Raw genomic sequence first — 24,049 nt, 5'->3', positions numbered from 1 at the left:
AGATCACTGGGATGGATTTGTGGCCCACAAGACATCGGACAAGAGTAAGAAGATGTCAGCGACAAACAAGAAAAGTGCTGCAAAGAAGGAGCATGACCATCGCACGGGGTCAGGTGGCTACCTCAAAGCCCGGCCGTTGTGGGCCAAGGCTGAGAATGACCTGCTTGATAAAGGCGTCGAACCAGAGACATTGAACTGGCCAGACCATTGCCAGACTTGGTTCTTCGGGGTTGGTGGAACCTTGGACCCTGTAACAGGGAAGTGCGTTTGGACGAACGAGCAACTGCGAATACCCGTCACAAAGCTTTGGGACTATATCGCCGCAGCGCAGGAAGGGACGTTCGTTCCCGACAGAGAGAACGACGAGCTCACAATGGCCCTCGGGAATCCTGAGCACCCTGGACGGACACGAGGCACGCCAGGCTCCGTTCCGTGGAAGGCTGGGTTTCCGGACGGAGGCGGTTACAAATGCCAGGAGAGGAGGAAGAAAGTGGAGCAGACCCAACTACAGAAGCTGCACGCAAGGGTACAAGCGCAAGAGGAACGAGAAGCAGTTCGCAGCAAGCGACCTGCCGAAGCTACCCCGCCATCTCAGCAGAGAAGCAGCGTGGCTTCCACCGAGCTGCTTCAGGAGCCTGTCTTGACGGCTCCTGCTAGCTATCCCGTGGATGCTATCATGGAGTCTCAACATTGCCACCTTATGACGTAATGGCACAACTTCAAAATCAAGGCGGCTGTCGGCTCTGTTCGATCTCCTGAACCCGAGGCAAATTTTCACTGCCGTCCGATTCTAGAAGGATATGCTAGGGTGACGGTGGACGAAATAACAGAGGGATTTGAGGACCTCGAGCTTGACCACCCTACCGGTGAAGGGGAGACTCGGCTGGGTTCTGCTCTGAAGACTCCATGCCTATGGCGGAAGGAGCTCATTAACCTTCCGAACTGGACGCCTCCACCTCCTCCTCCGACGACGACGAGTTAGGGCACTCCGCCTCCTCCTCTGGCGAGTGATCAGGGCACTCCGCCACCTTCTCCGGCGCGTGACGGCACTCCGCCTCCTTCTCCGCCTGCGCCGGCGCGTCCGAGCAGCCAGCCTCCTCCTTCTCTGCCTCGTCAGCAAGGGCGGAAGAGACCCGCCGCTGCTCCGGCTGCTCCGGGGCGTCGTAGTCCTTCTCCTTCGCCTCGTAAGCAAGGAAAGAAGACAGCCGCAGCCGCTCCGTCTGCTCCGGCGTCTAGCAGTACAGCCAGAGGCGGGAGGCAATACAGATTCGGTCCATCTCTCAAGCCTCTAGATAAGTTACCATACGAGAGGACCGTGGAGGAAAACAAGAAGATCGTGGAAGCCGAAGTGAGGGACTTCTTTGAAGCGGTGAAAGCAAAGAAACATGCACCTCCAGAGGAGAAGATAGATCCGGTGAAAGCGAAGCGCACTATCGATGCCCTGAAGCGACCACCACCTTCTCCGCCGCAATCGAACTATGATCGCATTATTCAAAGGTCATATATCGAAGCGGAGCGGTCGGGAAGTACTATCAGTGATCAAAGGTTAGCAGAACGACGAGCTGGGAAAAAATTTGCCCAGCTCGGTGAACAAGCGAACCAATCGTGCCCCCCGCTCAAGGTGTCTAGCGATATCGTCGCTAATCATCCGGAGATTTTGCCCAGTACCAATCTTGGAGATTACCTGCCCGGCGATGTACATTATGATGCACTAGAGGTGGACGAACACAAATACCATTATGGGAAGCCTCTCGTCAAAGATGAAAGATCTCTAACAACGATGATGCGAAGATTCCATGATTGGTACATGAAAATCTGTAGAGAGTCTGGGGGGAAGGATACTTTGATGCTGAGAGTTAAAGAGGAGCATGACCTCGTTGGAATTGATCTGTTGTATGTTCCATTTGAGGAGTTCTTTCAGTTTTTCAATCAAAAGGCCCTCGATAAATTAACGGTCACTTGCTACTGTCTGTAAGTACTACTTCTGTCATTAAGTCTCTATATATAGCTCAGCTCTTTCATTGCATGTATATATAATTATCCTCACAATATTATGCAGATTGAAGATCGCTGAATTGAAGAAAAGACAAATCAATGATATTGGGTTCATTAACACAAATCTCATAGATGCATTTACGGTTGAATTTCATGCCAAAGATATCGAGGCCAACTTGCTACGATCGTTGGTAATAAATCAAAACAAAGATATAATACTCTTTCCTTACAACTTCAAGTGAGTGTTACTGTCTTGTGCATATTCGGTTTCCCTTATTAGTCGAGGTTATAGTAGTGTAACTGATGAGTTATGCATGCGTGCGCAGGTTCCACTATATTCTCCTAGAGATTAAGCTTGAGCAGGGACTAGTAACCGTCTTAGACTCGAGACGAAAAGATCCCCAGGAGTATGCGAACATGACTGAAATGCTCGAGAAGTAAGTTAAATCGATCATTATCACACCTTATCGACAACTTTGTTCACTTCCTGATATCAAGTAATTGTTTTCTTTGTCTGGCAGGGTTTGGAAAAAATTCACCGCAAAAGCTCCGGGACTGCCGGGGAAGCTGCGATTTAGACACCCGAAAGTAAGTACTACTAGCTAGTTCCACGCATCTCCTAGTGATTCAAGCGCTAGTTTTATCAATACCATTTAGCATGCTTGCTTATCAGTTTGATTAACCTCTATTTCTTGTAAAGTTGTTGTGGTACGAAGCTGGGAATAATTACTGTGGATACTACGTTTGCGAGTCCATCCGCCACACGACCTGTGAGCGGGGCTACTCTAAAAAATAATATGAAGTGCGTAAGCAATAATATTGACAATTTTATTTTATTACCATCATTTGTACTGAGTTTCATTCATTCATATATGTATTGACCCCCTTCTTCAATTAGATGTTTCAGATGCGGGATGAACTCCTAGCACCAGATCGCATGCGAGCAATTAAAGAGGAATTGGCGGCATTCTTTCTTGACCACGTGATCAATAAAGATGGAGAATACCATGTGGACCCCGAGTTCATATATAATTAGGGGATTATATTGTATATATGTAGCCAGTAGCGTCGGATAGATATACGAAAACTTGTTGTTCGACCAATCTCTCGGAGAAGGAGAGGTCGATATCACTTCTCTCTGTATGCATATGTTCATGACGATCTTCTGTACTTAATGGTTTCCTTCATTTGCTTACTAGCTAGCGTGTCGAGTCCTCTCTATGCATATAGTACGTAGCGTCGACCAAGCACGGAGATAAGAGAGGACACTTCTCTCTATTAATTAGCTAGCTAACACAATATATGAAACACCTAAATTAACCCTACAAAACCCACCCCCTTTAAAAAAACAAAAACCTCAGCTCCTTTCAGCTGCTGACGCGTGGATGCCTTTTGGTCCCGGTTGGTGCTACCAATCGGAACCAAAGGCCCTCCTGCCTGGGCTCGCCGCAGCGGCCACGTGGAGGCTCATCTGTCCCGGTTGGTGTAAGAACCGGGACTAAAGATATAGGGCTTTAGCACCGACCCTTTAGTCCCGGTTCCCCAACCGGGACAAATGGGCCTTACGAACCGGGACAAATGGCCCTTTTTCTACTAGTGTGTGTCTACCTAAGGAATTTTGTTTTGGAGGAAATATGGTACTCAAGAATCAGGTCCTGCTCTATTAGCATGTGGAACACAGTTTGCAAACCTAAATCCCATGGAGGATTGGGCATATTGGATATCCCAACCCATAACAAGGCTCTGTTGATGAAATTACTTCATAAGTTCCTCAATAAAGTAGACACTCCATGGGTCAACATTATATGGGAAACTCACTACCAAGATACTGCCTAGAAATAAAATTGTGGGATCCTTCTGGTGGAAATCTATGCTTAAACTGCTTCCTTTATACAAAGGCCATGTCATATGTCAAGCTGGCAAGGGGTACACAACTCTTTTTTGGTCAGATAATTGGTCAGGACAACCATTGGAGGAAAAGTATCCCGAACTTTTCTCATTTGTCATCAACAGGGAGACCACTCTGCTTAATATAATGAATCATACTGATTTCAGCTTGCAATTCTAGCGACCTCTGTCACTACAAGCTTTTCAGCAATTCAACATGGTGCAAGAATTGATTAATAACAGGGCGAACTCTGACAATAGAGATATATGGAGATATCATTGGTCCTCTAATCTACACTCCTTGATGAAGATGTACAGGCGCATCATGGGTACCAGCACAACACATGTTATTTTTAAGAATATTTGGAGTACCTCTTGCAGCCTGAGACATAAGATATTTTGATGGCTTCTTCTACGTGACAGGCTTAATACCGGAAACATGTTACAGAGAAGGAGTATGCATCTCCCAGATTATAATTGTGCCCTATGCTCTGATGGTGTAGAAGAAACACTGATTCACTTGTTCTGGAATTGTCCATTTGCTCTCTCATGCTGGGATTACCTCACTCCAGTGAGGGTTAGAGGCAACTCCACATATGATGAAATACTCCTCACTGTGAATCATTTACCAAAGGACATTGCTCTTGACATCATCATTATGCGTTGTTGGAGCATATGGTCAGTCAGAAATGACAAAATCTTCAGATCAGCAGCTCCTCATCTAGGCACATGGAAATTATATTTGAAAGAAGGTTTATGGGCAGCACAACTTAGGGCAAAAGAAGGAAAAGCAGAGAAGCTCAGGTCCTAGTCCAAAAAAATTATGTAATATGATTATCATAATGTTTCATAGAACTGGTATAGGCTGAGACCTTTTGTACTCTTGTACCTTTGTTCCATTGTACTTCTGTTTATTATTTTAATGAAAATAAATCGTTCTACGGTCAGGGTAAAAAAAAGAGAATCGGGAGCGGACCAAACACGAGCATTTGGAACCAGAACTAGATTCCATGCGATCACATTTTGCCAGCCCAACATCCAAGATCACAGAATCCACCGGAGTTAGTAAGTGAGCTAACTATCCATGAGGAGCCTCGGTGGGATAGCCATAAGCTGCGTGAGCACATGAAAGAAGCTGGTGTCTGTATTATCCTAAACATCCACTTAAGTTCTGTTAACTTTGCAGATGCGTGGGCTTGGCACTATGAAAGGACGGGGCAGTTTTCTATGAGATTGGCATACATGCTATTCACTAAAACAAGAGAAGTTGGGAGGATCGGCTGACGGGCAGAGAGGAACATTCAAATATCGTCGAGTACAAGGGACAGCGGAGACGGCTGTGGAAGCTCGAAATACTAGGGAAACTGAAAAAAAATTGCTTGGAGACTGGCAAAAAGCTATATACCGACTGAAGCCCTTCGTCACAGCCGACATATGACTCATAACGAGGTGTGCCCCGCTTGTAATTCCGCTGTAGATTCTTGGAGGGATGCTCTGGTTGAGTGTACCATGGCCAAGTGCGTGTGGTCCTTGATGGATGAAGAATTGGTTGAGTAGCAGCTGATAGCGTGCAGGCATGGCGACGCTCAGTTGTGGTTAATAGAGCTCCAGGACTCGATGAACAATGAAGAGTTTCCCAACGTTCTTGTCACTTTATGGTCAATTTGGTGGGTGCGTAGGAAGGCTATTCATGAAGAAAGGTTTCAATCACCTCTATTCACTCTCTCCTTCATAACAAGCTATTGCTATTTAGATGATCTTGCTGCTGCAGCAACGAAGCAACAGGGACATAAGCAAGCGAGTCATGAAGGACCCAAATGGATTCTTCCCCTGTGGGATCTGTTAAAATTCATGTGGGTGCCGCTATTGGACATCACAAGGATGGTGGTGCTTATGCTGCAGTTTGCCGAGATGGAGAGGGCAATTTTCTGGGCGCCTCAGCAGTCTATGTCCAGGATTTAAGTGAACCCGAAGTGCTCGAGGCACTGGCTAGCAACGAGGGCTTGGCTTTAGCACTTGATCTTGCATGCAATTATGTGGTTTTGTCCACGGACTGCTCTGCCACGGTGAAACACAAGTAGCCTTATTGGGGGCCCTGTAACCAGCTGGGACAGCTCATTTGTTTTGTCCTGTTACTTTTACTAGACAAATGCCCCGCGCGTTGTGGTGGGAATTTTTATGAAATAAAAAATCAAGCAAAATTCTAATGTATGTGGTCCGCACCTGTGCATCTGCACAAATTATGAGAACAACTTTCTTTTCGCGAAAATAAGGAACAACCTTCACAGATATGTATCTCTTTTTGTGTGAATGCATAAAGTCTTGCTATAAATTGAAAAACCCTAAAGTATCACTAAAAAGGAAAGAAAAATATGATACCTAATCTAGTGATGGGGAGATTTAATTACACAAATGATGATTTGAGTGATCTACAACTCTACATGCACGGAAAAATTGAAACCCTGTGAGTAAGGATGGCAATGGATCGGGTTCGGCCCGGGTTGAACAATGTCAAATCCATATCCAAATCCATGAAGACATTATGTGCCCGTCTATGAAAAAATCCATGGGCAAAAAACAATGTCCATGTCCAAACCCGATGAATATCCATCGGGTATGGATATCCATCGGGTCCTCTCAACACATATACATGAAACATAGCGCAAATTTTCACAAAACGACATAGCACAATTGCACAATATCAAATCATCTCTTTGATTCTAACAAAATGACATAAAAAGTGCACATCACCGAATAATCTCTCAGATTCTCACATCACCAAACAATCTTTCAGATTCACAAGTGCATAGCATAGAAATAACACAATTTTTTTTAGGTAATAGGCTATTGCCCGACCTTTAATTGAGGCCCTCAGGTTCAAGTTTCAAGTATAGACCAATAACAGTTGCAACTATAGTAAAGAAAAGAGGTACCAGCAGGCTGAAACAACATTCCGAGAACATCAAGGGAGACACAAGGTTCAGAAACTAGCTGGTTTGGTGACCCAGCAAGAAACATATTACATTGCACCTCGTGCGAGACAAGGCGACACAAGGCCCAGACACTGAAGACCGGAGCACCACGCAGATTGGAATCAGACTCATCCTTGAAGTGAACATAACAAAAGAACAACTATTAAAATCATAGAAATAAACAAAAAAAACATTGCAAGTTTGCAACATTTAGAGGTGGAATTTCATCGGTGGAATATGTGACCATAGTTTCTTCTTCATCATCAGGAAAACTTTGAAATGCCCCCAAATAGAGTGGAGTTGCTATCCCCTAATGCAAATATTTAGATGTTGGGCTACCAGCGGTGTTAACATTTCCAGGGCTGATCACAACAGGGCCTTGTGCTCCATCATGAGAAGCTACTGATCTATTCATGCAAAAAGAAAAGTCTTCAGTTTCAATTACAGTGAAACAAGGTACATAATATCTAGACTGTATAGTTTCACTCAAAAAAATAAAAATAAACTGTACAGATTTGAAAATATTGTGATCTATAAGTTGTAGTGAATGGTAACTAGCAACATAAATTAATTTTTCTATCTTTATTCTTTCAGCGAATAAGGTAGACCTGCCAAAATTACATGTCAGGTTGAAATTCACTTATGTGGCAATACCTAATTACTAATTAACCTGCACATCTACAGACTACGGATCATACCATGTACCAAAAATAAACTGTGACTCAATTAGTAACCTGTGGAAATTAAAACGAATTGTGACTCAATTAGTAAACAGGGAAAATTAGTACTGATGTTATAGAGTACTTTGCAGAAATTGGTACTGTAAACTGAAGAAATAGAGTACTGTGCTCGAATTGCTACTGTAAACTGAAGTACAAGAGTACTTTGCAGAAATTCACGAACAGCAGAAGCTGCACACCCACGTACAGGAACACTAGATACAGGAACACTAGACATACAAGAGAGGGATTGATGGAACAAAGGATTACCCAAAGTGTTGGCTGTGTGTTGGCTGTTTGGTGTGGCCGTTACCTCCTCAGCACGGTCAGGCTCCTCGTCGTGGTCTGCGTCCCCTCACACCCGTGCCGTCGTGCTCCTAGTCCTGCACGTAGCAGCGTTCTTGTACGTCGCGCCGCTCCGCATCGCAGCTCAGAGCCTAGCACCGGCCCGCCGCCGTCGCCGGGCCGCTGTCGTTCCCGTGCGTGCGTGGAGAAGCAGAGATGGAGGGGTCGAGGGGATATCCGGTTGGGGCGTTGGGCTTCCACTATAAGTTGTGGCGTTGGCTGCTGAAGTGCTGCACTATAAGTAGTCGCCGGCGGCTGTACCTAGGGCTGCAGGAGGAGCAAGTCGAGGAGACGGAGTCGCTGCTTAAGGCTGACCATAGTGGGGGACTCGCAAACATGCTTATGTGGCAGGCAATTAAAGAAGAGAGAGATGGTTATATTAACATAGGTAGATACCGTAACATAATAAATGTGATGCTACTATGTGTCATGCATGACAATAAATGAGACCACTTATGATACTAATCTACTCCCTCCGTTCCGAAATATAGAGATTCCACTATAGACCACATACGAAGCAAAATGACTGAATCTATACTCTAAAATGCATCTAGATACATCCGTATGTGGTTCATAATGAAATCTCTACAAAGACTTATATTTAGAAACGGAGGGAGTATGATATTATGCACTATAGAGGTAGTAACATAGACTAGTAACGTATGCATGTTACTAGTCTAAGGGGGTGTTTGGTTCAGAAGTCCTAGGACTTTTTCTAGTCCCAGGGACTAATAAAAAAGACTCTCTAGTAAAGTCTTTTTCTAGTCCCTGTAGAAAAAGTCCCTCCCGTTTGGTTCCTAGGGACTTTTTAGGGACTTTTTCTAGTCTCTGGGACTAAAAATTCCCTAAACCAAACACCTCCTAAGTTACTCCTCACTATGACCAGCCTAATGTTGAGTCGTTTAACGAGGAGATACAACAATGAATCTGTTCAAAAAAATAAAAGAATGTGAAGCGGCAGTGGAGTAAGTTACGATTAGGCGGGGATTGTGAAATTTATTTATCATTTTTTATAAAGAGAAGAAATGAATTGGAAGGTGGGAAAGTGTGGATTATTGAATTTTGCCCCACATGTCATACTATCGGGTCGGGTTCGGATATATCCACGGATGCATAATTATGTCCATATCCAACCCATGAATAATCGGGTCAGGTTCCGATGCTGCCCATAGACGTAAAAATGTATCCAAACCCTACCCATTTGGGTCTGGTATCCGTGGGTAACCATGTCCATGTATAAAATTGCCATCCTTACCTGTGAGAGATAAAATAGCCTATGGCTTTGCATGTATGGACCAGAAGGAAATCTGAATAGATTTACGTCTATGCGTAAAGTATACCATGATATTAGCCGAATATGGCTTGGAGACCGGCAAATTTTTGAGCCACTGATATTAGCCGAATATTAGGCTTTGGACTGATTGGATCTGTGGAAATTTCGAACGTGCAGCTAGCTAGCTATCGATTATTGATCTGTACTACGTACATGCGCCAGAGTAATTTCGTCGCACAGACACGGCGTGATGGCATCCGCTCAAGGGAGATGGTAGGACTGAAAAAGCATTTAAAAATCAGTTAGTGCATGTTGCATGCTGCCTAGTGGAGACCAGTTCGTTTTTTTAGCTTTATTAAAGAAGAGAAAAGAAGTATATCAATCACAAGTATCTTTTGAATTTTTAACAGAAGAGTAAAAGGGCCGTAAATAGGCCAGCCCATGGCGGAGGTGAAAATGTCACGTATCGCCGCGCTCGGGGTATACGACTACTTTAAAAAAAGACCATCCAATCCTTTATCTACATCAATATAAAAAGACCTTGTGGGGCAGATTCAACAGATCTCGCCCATCCATAGTGTTAATCCGACATTCCTTATTGTCCTAATGGTGAGCAACTAAACACTTTTAGTGCTAAACGCGTTTACTGCTAATAGGGCTGCAAACGAGTCGAGCTCGAGCGAGTTGGAGTTGGCTCAGCTCAACTCATATGAAAATTCGAGCGAGCTCAAACTGAGTGAAACTCATGATCGAGCTGTAGAACATGACTCGTGCTCAGCTTGTAACGATCTCGAGTCGATCTCGAGCTAGTTTCGAGCTAAATGAGATGGTAAAAATTATAAAACTATGAATAAAAAACAAAAAAATTAAGACGAATATACTGGGAACCTTTGCCAAAAATATAGGATATTTAACACATAGTCGACCACGTGTCATAATTAGGCCTAAATCTTCTCTTCACTTAATTAAGTTTCCATATTCGTTGGTAAATAAAATGGAGAAAAATTATGGACAGCATACATGGTAACAAATTATCTTATTTCCATTTAATATATGGCATGATCATTTAACATAATGATATTCTATCGAGCTATCGAGCTAAAATTGAGCGAGCCAACATTGGCTCAAGATCGGCTCGTTTCTCGGTCGATCTACACAAAGTGTTCAAACCCAGCTCGTTTCTTTTAGAGTCGATCTCGAGTCGAGTCAAAAAATGAGTCGATCTCGAGCAGCTCACGAGCTTCGAGCTTATCTTGCAGCCCTAACTGCTAATCAATTCTTTCTCTTCCCGACCCCCTTCCTTATGTACCCTTTCACACGAAAGGAAACTGCCACATTGAACCGTCGTGCAATCCCCTTCTTTACATACCCTTTCACACGAAAGGAAACTGCCACAGTGAACCGTCATGCGATCCCCTTCCTTACGTACCCTTTCACACGAAAGGAAACTTCCACAACGAACCGTCGTGCGATCCCCTTCCTTACGTACCCTTTCACATAAAAGGAAACTGCTATAGCGAACCAGCCCACAGCGCCGCCCCATCACCTTGCTTCAGCGACGCACGCCCTAATCGCTCGCCCCCCCTAATATTTCTGGTATACGTCTAGTGTAGTACATGTACTAATGGCCGCATATAATGACTTGATTAAGTTAATGAGAGCCCAGTAGCCCATGTGCCATTGTCCCGTGCCGCCTGTATGTAATTGAGCAGGGGGTCTAGCCCCTGCTCGCCCCCCCCCCCCCCCCCCCCCCCCCTTTACTGAATCAGAACCTTAGTCTGAAACTTTGAATGGTAGTGCGCTAGGGCATTAACGGATTGCCATCAGGCATCAGCAACCGCAAGAAAGTTCCGCCCGTTCATCATCGAGTCTCTAGCATCAAGTCGTTGTCATCCGATTGAAGCAGTTGTCGCCTACCGGTATGTATCAAATCCTATACCATACCAATATCATGGCTCATGGACTCATAGCTTGACCAACATCTCAAGGCTATACCCAATATATAATTAGACTACTGTTACATTGGTTATTTTATTACAAACTCTGAAATTGTATAACAACTATACATCAAGGTAATAACAGGAAATTTCAGTATTTATTTTTCAGTTAGCTCATCTAGTTTCCGTACGAGAATAGTATTGTTGACATTTTGATTGGTTTAACGGTCTAAAGTTATATTTAAACTAACAAAAACCTCCCTTTCATTTGAATCGTGAAACCTATGTCTGCAGTTTTATCCCGATGATATATATAGAAGACTTCTATAGTCACGTTTTATATCCTATGTCATTGCAGTTTTATCCCGGTGATATATATAGAAGACTTCTATAGTCACGTTTTACATACTTTATATGCGTTCCCAGTTATTGGTTTCTTCGCCCCCCTCATGCTCAAATCCTGGCTCCGCCCCTGCACTTAACTTATTATATGTGTGCTTAACTGGTACATGGGCTGATTGATCGAAGTATTGCATGTTCCATGCATGCACGTGCAGATGCATGACAAAACTACCTACGTGTGTACTAGCACATCATCATGACTCGATAGAGCCAGTGCGTACGCGTGTGACCTGGCCGGGTTGTACGTGGTCCCAGAAACCCGGAGTATATACGGTACATCAAATATGGGTACACCGACCGGCCACGTATGCATACGCGAGTACCCGAATATCCGTGTGGCTGGCTAACCCACGATTGGAGAGGAACAGACCTACCAGCAGCCACGTGAACCAGGTGCGTATCAGGTCATTGTTTTTTTTGTGTGCAGATTTGTACGTGCAGATGAAACGCCGAAGAGATAAGCATCGCCACGACATAGAGGGGATTGGGACGAGCCAAAGCTAAAAGATCGGGACGTTCCATCGCCACGCATCCATATCTCCTCCAGTAAAATCGGGAGCAGCCGTTCGCGACGGGTCACTCGGCGGCCTACCTCCACTGCCTATATATATACCCATGCATCAGATCGTAAAAGGGGAAGAAGAAAGGGCACAAACAATAGAGGAGAGGAGGCTCCCGCGGCAGCGCGCACGGCGCGTGCGCCCGGGACGCCAGGAAACCAGAGGCAGGACCAGGGGGACGCGAGACGGCACGCAGCGGACACGGCCAAGAGGAGACGCGCCTCGCGCCGGCGGTGGCGCTGGCTTCGTCCCGAGTTCGCTGACGAGCCGACTGCGACGGTGTCCACTCGCAAGGCACGTACTGCGTGCGCGCTGCCGTGAGCTGCTCGGAGCGGCGCCGTGTTGGAGGCGCCGTGGCGGCAGAGAAGAAGAACACGCCACGGCGACGACGGCGACTGGAGTGTGTTGCCAACGATCTGAAGTTGGACACGTTCAAAGCAAGCAAGCACCCCACAAGATGAAGAACGGGCAGCAATGCATACCCTGCTGACTAACTTCTTTTGATCTATATGTATGCTTCTTTTGATCTATATGTATGCTTTCGTCTCAGGCGGCCAAAGAGAAGACACCCAGCCAGGAGGCGACGGCGCATGCGGCATCACCCAGAAGCGGAGGCCTCGCACAAGAAGGCACCGGGAGGGATCCAGAAGGAACGCCCAGGAGGCGACGATGGCAAGCCGAGGAGGAAGAGACATCGGCCACGCCGACGGTCTGCCCATGGCGAGCATGCAGACGCAGGAGGAGGAGATGAAGAAACCGGAACAGACCAAGCCCCACTGACTATCTACATATTACTATGTGTCTATGTCTTTCATCTGTCAGGTGCTACACAAGAAGAACAGCCGGAAGGAGAAGGACGGAGGGAGCCGACGGACACAAGACCAAGAGGAGATGCGCCCTTGCGGCAGCATCGACAAGATCGTGCGAGACGCACACACGCGTAGACGCCGCAATGCCGCCGCCCTTCACAACGCACACATCCATCCATCAGGAGATCCATCCATTCACAACGCACGGCCGGAGAGCCACGCAGACGGGAGAAGACCAGATAGCATCGACGGATGAACGCAGTCGGCATGCATCCACTGCATGGAGAGAGACGCCGCAAGGCCGCCGCCATTCACCAACACGCAGCCATAAGGGGAAGAGCCAGCCCATGAACACATACCAAGCAAGAGGCAGCCGGCGAAACCACGTCGAAGAAGACGCCCCCGTGGCGGCGCCATCCACGACGAGACGCGGCAGTGAAGCAATGATCTTTATGTTATCATCATTTTGCAGGATGTCTAAGGACACTGGGAGAGGACGACGGCCAGGGAGGAAGGCATCGAGAGACACCCAAGAGGAGACGCGCCCGTGCGGCAGCGTCAATGGAGTTGGCATCTTGTCAGAGGAGACGTACATAAAAGATGCTGCTGCACCAACGCCGAGGCTGATCAGACGACGAGAAGCAGCAGCGCCCGAGAGGACGACTCGGAATTAGCTGCCCAATCTTGACCGGCGCGTCGGCAGTGGCAACGATGCCCTCATCACCCTCTTCCTTTTCTTTGTGGTTGTTTTACCAGGGTTCAGGCAGGGCAATAGAGGGACTCACGCACCTCCAGAGGAGGTATGAGGAGATGCGCCCCTGGCGGCAGCATCGGCAAGATCGGGACGGAGATGACAGCCAGCCGAGAGAGACGTGCCCACGGCGGTGGCGCGTACGGTCGGCGACTTGCTCGCGACAGTGCAAGTACACATGCGAGAAGACCGGTGAGAGGACGCGACGGCAGCAATGACACCCGCTCCGAGCACGACGACGGCGACAGCAACACATGCCATTGCGTGTCAAGTCAAGCTAGCCCTTCAAAGGGTTTGGAGACATCTCGAGTTGCATGACACATGCATGCAAGGGCACATACAGTGCTCTTCTCTTCAGTCACTCGTTCCTATTTCTTTTTATATTTAATATACCAGATCGCATCAAGAGGAACCGGGGAGGCACCCTCGTGAGGACTTGAAGATGCTCGGGTTGCCAAGAAGCACCCCGCGCCTAAAGGTAGCGGGTGGCGCCTGCACCTGAGGGCATGTACAACGGGGGCGCTTACGACGGGCGCCAGGGTTCGATTTCCTCCCGATTTGGTCAAATCCCCCCCGATCCCATGGGTTGGCATCGATGCCCAGGCTGTCGTCGGGCGCTTCTCCTTTGTTTTTTCTGCGCGATCCTTTTTCTCCGTACCAATCTGGCACCGGGCGCTCCTTGGAGCGCTACAAATCTGCAACGGCTCAATGACCTCAGCTGGTCTTTGCTGAACGGAGCCAGCTATACGCAACTAACTTACCTGATTTTCTTTTGCAGCTACACAAAAAATATATTGCTTGGTTCAAAAAATATATGTTTTCTTTCTCTTCACACAAAAAATAATCTACAATAAAATATGGAGGTCGTTTATATCTATAATAATTCTCCATGAGACCTGAATACTTACAATAAAAAAAATGCCAAAAATGAAATGCATGTGAATGTGAAGCTGGTTCAACACGGGAAAAATTCCGATCTTCAAACCTGAAAGCACGGTGAGTTAGCAAGAAAAAAAATCAATTAACTACAACCATTCATTCAGTCATACGGACTAACTAAATCGTGCATGCAGTGCTGACTAAATCATGCATGCAGTCAAGCTATCTCATTATATATAGTCCTACTTGCAGGTTCCAGTTGCACGCACATCTCGAAATTATCTGGTCACACACAAGACTATCCTGCTCATATCTCACACAAGTTTTTGTTCACGATTTTCCAATGAATCCGTTTCAGAACGATTTGTTCGCTTCAGCTAGCTCCTAGTATGAATATCCGGAGATGTATCCACCTCCTAATTATCCAGTAAATTTGTCTTCCCAACCACATATGTCCCAACAATTTGATTCAAGTGGATATTATGGCTATGGTTCTACTCCGAGTATGCAGCACAATGCTACCAATGGCCAGGGCGACGATGACAGCGACGATGACGACGACGACAATGCAGAAGATACCCGAGGCCGGCGTCTAGCTTGGACCGAGGACGACAACATTAGACTGGTGAGTAGTCAACAAGTATTTTTATGGCTGTAGTTTTATTAAAATGTCTAAATAAATTTTTATTTATCACTAAGCCGTTGATAATAAAATCATATTAATATTAGCGCTTCATTAGGAAAAATCCATCTATTCCACATTTTTTATTTTAGGAACAAGTAGAAATATAATGAATGCATATTACTCATTGGCACTTGATTAAATAATTCCACCGGTTCAATATTGAAAACATTATATTTTTTTCCTTCGAGCAACTAGTAGACATTTTTTTTCCTTCTAGTACCTTCTACAGACATATTTTTTGAACGTACTTGTAGTAATATAATCAATTTTCACGCACATTAACGCTTGGTAGAATAATTCCATTATTTCCATACTTAAAAAAATTATAATCTATTTCTTGAAGTAACATTTAGGCATATAATTTTTTGGTTGCAGATAAGTGCTTGGTTGAATAACTCCATAGACTCCATTGATGGAAACAACAAAAAGGGAGAGGTGTATTGAAAGAATGTCACGGAGGACTACAATAAAAACAGTCCGCCCACCCGGAGGAGAAACAGTAAAAACTGCAAGGACCATTGGGGTAAAACTAATAGGAAAGTTGTAGCTTTTCATGGAGTTTACTGCAGGCTAAAAGATGCCTATGCAAGTGGGCAATGCGACTTACAGCTTGTCCAGAAAGCCTTGGCCATGTACAAGAAGGAGAAGAATCAAAACTTCACACTATTGTACTGGTGGGAGAAGGTTAGGGTCCACCAGAAGTGGAGTAGGCACTCCGAGGAGGGTAAAGGCAAAGGTAATGGTACAATACAAACCCAGATGGAAAAAGAAACTCGCCCCGATGGAACCAAACTGGCGAAAGGAAAGAAGAAAGGAAAAGTTGAAGATGACAACTCTTTTGGAACACTAACACACGATGATGTTCAATTATACCATGACACACAAGCATTACGAGCATCGTCGCAAGAAAAGATGGCAGAGGTGCACCTTCGACTCTCCAGAGATAAGCTTGAGATTGGCAAGACAAGAGAGAGGATCAAAATGTCTAGTACCTACAAGGAACTCATAATGGCCGATACCTCACACATGGATGAGTATCAAAAGAGTGAACACCAACGGGCACTAAAATTTTTCAGTGACCAACTATTTGGAGGAAACTAATATAAAACAATCATAACTCAATTTTAGCATATTATTTTCATTTTTAATATAGCACTTTAATTATCTTTTCCATTTACTTTATTATGTCAAAAAAATTGTTTACTTTGTTCCATACATTGGTACTAGTAGAATACCAATGTATCATGTAATTTGAGATTTTTTTATTCAATAACACAAGTTCTGTACCAGCCAATGTTTTGTAACTCTATTTCTAAGGAATAAAACTCTCTCTTTTTTAGCCATGGTTGGATTGTCTTTTTTTTATTTTTCTTAATTAATGATGACCTTGTGTACATATGGGCAATTTTTTTTGTACGTTTGGGCTGTGGGAGACGTAAAAAATAAATGGAAAACAGATGACCACGAGTCTCCCTTTCTATTTAGTAGGGGGTCGTTGCTGAATTGTTGGAATGGATAGTAGATCTTATCTTTCAACCTACCACCACTTACCTGGTACTCAACGAATTCCTCCAGCTGCTCCCCAAAAAATTCCTCCTCTGCAATGTCCCAATCTTCGAGCTCCACATCTGATACATCAGATGATGATGGTACTGGCATCATCTTCCGTGATCTCACTGCCGAGCAAAGTGACGAGGAATTTGATCAGCGTTTCGCCGCCACAATGGATTCTCAGATTGAAGCTCAATTATTTGGTACTGGTCGTTGCCGTCGCAGTGGGCGCCGGCGTCGCCGCAGCGGTGGAAAGAGAAGATATCTAGATAGAAATCGTGAGGCGGGCAATGAACTTCTTGTGGCGGATTACTTTTCTGCCAATCCGGTGTACACCGATGCTCAGTTCCGTCGCAGGTATCGGATGCGGAAGCCCCTATTTCATCGCATTGTTCAAGCTCTTGAAGACTGGTCGCCAGAATTTCGCCATAGAAGAGATGCGCTCAACAGAAGCGGATTCACACCTTTGCAGAAGTGCACAACAGTCATGAGGATGTTGGCATATGGGTGCTCTGCCGATTTTATTGATGACCATCTACGGATTGGAAATAGCACAGCACTAAAGTGCTTGCAAAAGTTTGTTGAAGGCATCAACGAGATATTTGGACCTCAATACCTTCGTCAACCGACACCTGAAGACATTGATCGAATACTTCAAATAAACGAAGCACGTGGCTTTCCGGGCATGTTGGGAAGCCTTGATTGTATGCACTGGGAATGGAAAAACTATCCCACTGCATGGAAGGGACAGTTCACACGCGGTGATCACGGAGTCTCCACAATGATGCTTGAAGCGGTGGCGTCTCAAGACTTGTGGATATGGCATGCATTTTTTGGTGTTGCTGGATCAAACAACGACCTCAATGTGTTGAATCAATCTACTTTGTTCACCAACGTCTTACAAGGCCGAGCTCCTGCAGTTCAATTTACAGTTTGTGGAAGCGAATATAATATGGGATATTATCTGGTGGATGGAATATACCCAGAATGGGCTGCGTTTGTCAAAACAATTCCACTCCCTCAAAATGAGAGGGACAAATGTTTTGCACGACGTCAAGAGGGGGCAAGGAAAGACGTGGAACGAGCATTCGGAGTTCTACAAGCTCGATTCGCCATTCTGCGAATCCCAGCACGGTTCTGGAAGAGATCATTACTTAGTAAAATCATGTATGCATGCATCATAATACATAACATGATAGTCGAGGACGAGAGAGATACATATAGGGTCCGCTACGACTTTAATTTGTACGACCAAGGGTGTAATCCAATTCCGCCAGTACAACCAGAGCATGGACCAATTGATGGCTTCACCGATCTCCTGGATAGAAATGCTGCTCTTCGTGACAGACGACGTCACATCCGGCTGAAGAAAGACTTGGTGGAGCATATATGGCGTCGATTTGGAGATGGTCAAGGGAACAATTAGATGTACCATTTAGAGCTATTTTAGTGTGCGTGCTATTTATTTTTCTCGAGATTTTATATTCTAGTTTCTTCATAATGTAATCTCAGCTCATTCACCTAGGGTTTATTTCGAATAACATATTTTTCATTACTGATTCCAAATGATGTGCAAAGTTCTCTCAAAGCTATGTATCAGGTTTTGTATAGGTTACAACAGACTCAACCATTCAAATTTCTTAAGATGTGGATGTTCATACGGAACTATCCCCAGTGGAATGCGATGTACTGTCAAGTCAAACAGCCATGATTTATATAAGAAAATGTTGTTCTTATTCGAAGCTCTACTCCCTAAATTTCTTTTTAGACTATGTGAATTCAGGATCAGTCAGTTTGGAACCAGTCAAAACTGTATATCAACACATATTATTCTCCTACGATAATTAAAATTTCCCTCAGGAAGAACATGACGGACTCAGATCACCATACACACATGTGTGCATCTCGGCAGCAGTCAACTCAATTTACCAGCGATTGGTACAGCAATCGGTAGGGAATTACCTCAGATGTCGGGTAAGCTTGTTCATCTTGAACGCGCATATTGTACGCGCGCAGCAATTGGTACATCAATCGCCAAGAGCTCCTCCGGCCTCGTTCCCATGGGGGAAGGCGCGGCTGCTGCCTCCTCTGCTCCACGGCTCCCTCCCCTCCCGTCCGTCAGCGCCGCGGTAGCTCCTCCGGCTTCGTCTCCATGTGGGAAGGCCCGGCTGCTGCTGCCTCATCCGCTCGCGCACCGCCATCTTCATGTCCGTCGGCCTCGCCGACAGCTGCACCGGCCTCGTCTCCATGGGAAGGAAGACGCGGGCTGCTGCCTACTCCGCCCCCGCGCCGCCGTTTGCCGTGGCCGGCATCTGAGGGTGTGAGAGTTCGGCCTGGAGTTCTCCTCCGGCTCGCTGGATCTGACGAGAGTCAAGGGTGTGGAGAGTTCGAGAGAAGGGAGCAGAGTGAGCTGAGCTGAGAGCAGAGTGAGCTGAGTGAGGACTGGTGCAGCTGACCGGTTCGTGTTCGGTTGGATCGGTGGGCACCGATGCTTGTTTCCTGCGTTGGAGAGGCCGGCGCTTGAGAATGTCGTCCGAAAGGAAAAATATATAGATAAGCGCCCAATCTAGCACTCCTGCGTTGGAAGCCCAGACTTTTACACCGATGCTCCATCGTAATTTAGTTTTATTTTTTACACAAGCGCCCACACAGGCGCCCCTGCATTGGAGATGCCCTGAGGAGACCAAGACGAGGATTCGCGGAGAAGGCTAGAAGGAAGGTTCTCGCGGAGGGCTTGAAGACCAGATCGCAACAACACATCCAGCCACTGAACCTCATGTACGCAGGCATGCAGCTCACACGGAGGAGACATGCCCAGCATCGTCGAGGAGGCCCGGTCGGAATGCCGACGGCGACGACACGTTCGGCATCGCTGTGACACCGGCGCCCTCGCGCACACTACTTCTGTGGATGAGCCCGCGGCGTCAACGCGAGCGCCGGGCTAAGAACATGACATGCATCTGCACCATAACATCATCTAAGGATGTCTAAGGACGCTGGACGGAGGAAGAGAAGACGCGCCCGATGGCGGCAGCGTCGGCATGCAGATGAGCCTTGAGGGGCCGAAGGGCAACCATGGCGCAGGACGCTCGTCGGGGGACCCACGCGCCCTGGCCCTTTCCGGCGGCAGCGTGTGCGACAAGGAGATGGAGGCAAAAGGAGTCATGCGCTCGCCGCTATGGCGGCAACACACGTCAAGACGCGAGCCCGTACTTGGCCGGCGCCGGCGCCCTCGCGCACACACATGTACCCTTGCCTGTCCGGCGGCTGCGATGGTGACAAGGAGGACGGGCAGCAAGCGGAACACGCTGGTGCCGACCGGCTTAAGGATGAACATGGAGAACCACCTTTCAGGTTAACTAACAATAAATACATTCATCTATCTCTCTTGTGTATCAGGCGTATACGTACAAGGGTCCAGGAGCAGCACCTGGGCATGGAGGTTTGCAGCAGCTTCCCCTGCGTGCTTTGTCTGGGTAGGGGGCAGGAACCCAAGGAGAAGATGGTGGCATACATCCATCCGGCCTCGCACTAAGAGGCACCGAGAGGATCCAGAAGCAACGCCCCAGGAGGCGACGGCGCGCTCGCTGCCGCGCGGTCACAAACCATGCACCAGATGATGGCAGCGATGGCGCCATGGAGGTCGATGGCACGGAGGTGACCATCACGTCTCGCGTCCACTCCATCATGATGGTGCCACGGAAGACGACGACATGTGGCACACCACGACGCCGCCCACTGTTGATGTCGTTAAACCGGTGCCATGGAGGACGGTGGCCCTGGAGATCACCGTCATCACTCGCGCCCACTTCGTCACGATGGTCTTGTAGAAGACAACAATTCGGAGCTCGACAACGACGCAGCCCAACCGCTAGCCCCGGTGCTCTATCATGGCCCCGTCGAATAGGTCCTGGTGTACAGGTCGCGACGTATAGGTCTCCGGTGCACAGGTCCACGGCGTCCCGATCGCGGTGAATGGATCTAGCTTTTGCTGCCCGGAGGAGATGGCGTGGCGGAACCGGAGCTCGCCGACGACGTAGCCTGAGACAAGTCCAGGGCGAACAGATCTCCGGTGTACAGGTCCATGGCGACGCAAGTCACCGGCGTATAGGTCTTTTGCCATGATTTCTTGGAGCGGGCGACATTGACGGAAACAGAGTTCACGACGATGCACCCGAGACCGTTCCCTCCTTTGAGAGGCGCACCCACCATGGTGAATGGGTCCTTGGCGTACAGGTCGATGGCATTGCCGGCGTACAGGCCACTTTTTGATGTACACCAGCCAAGGCGACGTGGCCTTTATGATGCCCTTCTTTTCACGGCCCTGTGAGGTGGCGCCCTTTGTCTTGGCGAACCGCCAAATACTTGGCGTCTAGCCAAGACGAGGTGCCAACCACCCCGGCCACGTCAATGTGAGCGTGTGTCAGTTTTTACACTGATGCCGGTCTCCCCAAACCATCACTCCCGCAAGGTGTGTTGAGTAAATAGGCAATTTCTCGATTAAATTAATCCACGAGTAAATCACTAGCATGGCATTAACACATATGATCGCATACTGATATTCAGTCAAACTAGCACATACTACGCTAATAGCAGAAAGATCTACGTATAACGCTAGCATGGCTAAAACAGAAAACAGTAGGAGCGGGATAAACGAGTTATACCCTTCAGTAGGCCATGCAGAGGCCGCGGCTTTGGTGGCAGCAGCGGCGTCCTCGGCGGCCTTCTTGTCAGCTTCAGCTTTCTCGGCGGCTGCACGTTCGGCGTCGGTGGACATGGTGATGATGAAGGCGACGCGGACATAGAGGAAGTAGACGATCGGAAGTGAGCAGTCGCGTAATCGCTGCCCAAAAACCTATTCGCCCCTCACCCCGTACAGGAACCAGAAGGGCGTGATTTCGGAGACCTGCTCTCCCGTCGACCGTGTACGCGGCGGACGAGATGGAGTCACCGGCGGCAGCAGCAGCAAGGGAACGACGGTGGGCGTGTGTGTGGAGCAGATGTGATCTGTTCGTGGCGGCTAGGATTAGGAGACACCGCACACTTATAGGCGCAGCCGCGTGGAGAGACGTGGGCTCGACCCACGTCCGAGTCCGTGACAGCCCACGATCGGACGTCTCAGATCGTGGCCCAGCTGTCAGAGAACTCTCCGTTAGTGACTGGCAAAAATAAGCGCGTAGATGTGAGCTCGGCTCGGCTCGGCTCAATCCCGCAACCCGCAACCCGCGGCGCGTCGCGTCGCGTCGCGTCGCGTCGTGATGAGGCGTGGCGTGGCGAGGCGGGCGGCGGAGGAGGAGTGCGCGAGGGCCTCTTCTCTTCTCAAGCTCCAATAGCATGTAGAAGAGAAACCCTTATAAGGAGGTCCAACTCCTCTTCCACTTCCGGGGTGGGACTAAACTTCCCACTACACCTAGTGCCATATAACCCACATGGGCCCTTAGAGATTTTTCAGAAATTGCTACATGGGCCTAGAGCCCATCTCAAATTTCAGCAATCCCCCACCAGATCTCGAGGGCCCATTGTGTCCTCTGTTCCAATTACTGTTTCGATATACCAGTGTTTCAGTGAAGACCTGTTAAGGTTGAGCTTCACCTAGAGCAAGTAGCTACACTCCTTCACAACTGAACAATGGACTATGCCTTGAATTGTCAGTTTGGCGTAAAGAAGTTTCACCACATGTCTCACTAGTACTGGGCTGCCGAAGGCTGACCCCTCGGGTGGAGCATATAAGTCACACTCCTGGCCTATTCATGAGCTTACTAGAGATCACCCCAATCTCATAGACTGTGACCAGCAGTCGGACTCATATAGGTGTGTTCCTCCAAAGATCACTCTGTAGGATAGCATCTTGCTTATATAAGCTTCGGAACACATTAAGACAGTAGTCATCCTACCATACAGTATCGAGAGTATTGCATCTCCAACGGAGTGGGTTAGTATAGTTACTCTCCTCAGTTCACCACTGGCTTGTTTTCCCAGGTCCTAATTCACGGGATCTCCGATCACATAGGTTGGGTTACTACCATGGCAACTCATGTGGGTCTCATACCCATCTCCCTCGATGCATTATCTATCACAACACGTTATAGCCCTTTCGTAAAGGGATCTGCCAGATTCTTAGCCGTATGGACATAGTCCAACGCTATCACTCCGGAGTTTCTTAATTTTCTGACAGCTTTTAATCTCATTCTTATGTGTTTGGTGGACTTCATGTTGTCCTTTGAACTCTTCACCTTGGTGATGACAGTCTGATTGTCACAGTTCATAAGGATAGCCGGAACCGGTTTATCAACCAATGGCAAGTCCATCAAAAGATCTCGAAGCCATCTCGCTTCAACACCAGATGTGTCTAATGCCGTTAATTCTGCTTCCATTGTCGATCTCGTTAAGATCGTTTGCTTGCAAGACTTCCAGGAAACAGCGCCACCTCCAAGAGTAAACATATACCCAGTTGTGGCCTTCATCTCATCAGCATCAGAGATCCAATTTGCATCACTATACCCTTCAAGTACCGACGGGTCTCCGGTATAGTGAAGTCCATAGTTCATAGTACCTTTCAGATAGCGCATGACTCGTTCAACAGCATGCCAATGTACATCACCCGGTTTGGAAACAAACCGGCTCAGTTTGCTCACAGCAAACGCGATGTCGGGCCTCGTTGCGCTCGCTAGGTACATCAGTGAACCAATGATTTGAGAGTATCTCAACTGATCTATAGCCGTGCCTTTGGACTTTCGAATCAACACGCTAGGATCATATGGTGTTTGAGATGGTGTGCAATCCGAATATCCAAAACGACTCAACACCTTCTCAACATAGTGGGATTGCAGAAGTGTAATCCCACCCTCATTATCTCTCAGTAGCTTGATGTTCAAGATAACATCAGCCACACCAAGGTCTTTCATCTCAAAGTTCTGAGACAAAAACGACTTGACCTCCTCAATGACTTTGAGGTTGGTTCCGAATATCAGTATGTCATCAACATACAAGCACAGTATAACTCCTTCGCCCCCACCATGGCGATAGTATACACATTTGTCAGCCTCATTAACAACGAAACCAACAAATGTCAGAGTTGTATTAAACTTATCATGCCATTGCTTAGGTGCTTGCTTCAGGCCATATAAAGATTTCAGCAACCTACACACCTTTCTTTCCTGACCATCTATCACAAAGCCATCTGGCTGTTGCATGTAGATTTCCTCTTTTAGCTCTCCATTCAGAAAAGCCGTCTTAACATCCATCTGGTGGACGAGAAGACCATGCGAGGCTGCCAACGAGAGT

The 24,049-nt window shown here is 47.1% G+C and overlaps 1 long non-coding RNA gene across 1 annotated transcript; it reads right to left on the bottom strand.

Annotated features, from left to right (window-relative positions):
* Positions 1–13,631: 13,631 nt before the first annotated feature.
* On the bottom strand, positions 13,632–19,751 carry LOC120969859 (uncharacterized). Its single transcript, XR_005764318.3, has 2 exons — positions 18,728–19,751; positions 13,632–14,635 (listed from the first exon to the last, which is right to left on the bottom strand). It is a non-coding gene; the product is annotated as an uncharacterized lncRNA (long non-coding RNA).
* Positions 19,752–24,049: the final 4,298 nt, after the last annotated feature.

This window comes from Aegilops tauschii, chromosome 7, assembly GCF_002575655.3.
Source record: "Aegilops tauschii subsp. strangulata cultivar AL8/78 chromosome 7, Aet v6.0, whole genome shotgun sequence".
Taxonomy (NCBI): Eukaryota; Viridiplantae; Streptophyta; class Magnoliopsida; order Poales; family Poaceae; genus Aegilops; species Aegilops tauschii.
This window is presented reverse-complemented; position numbering and strand designations above follow the sequence as displayed.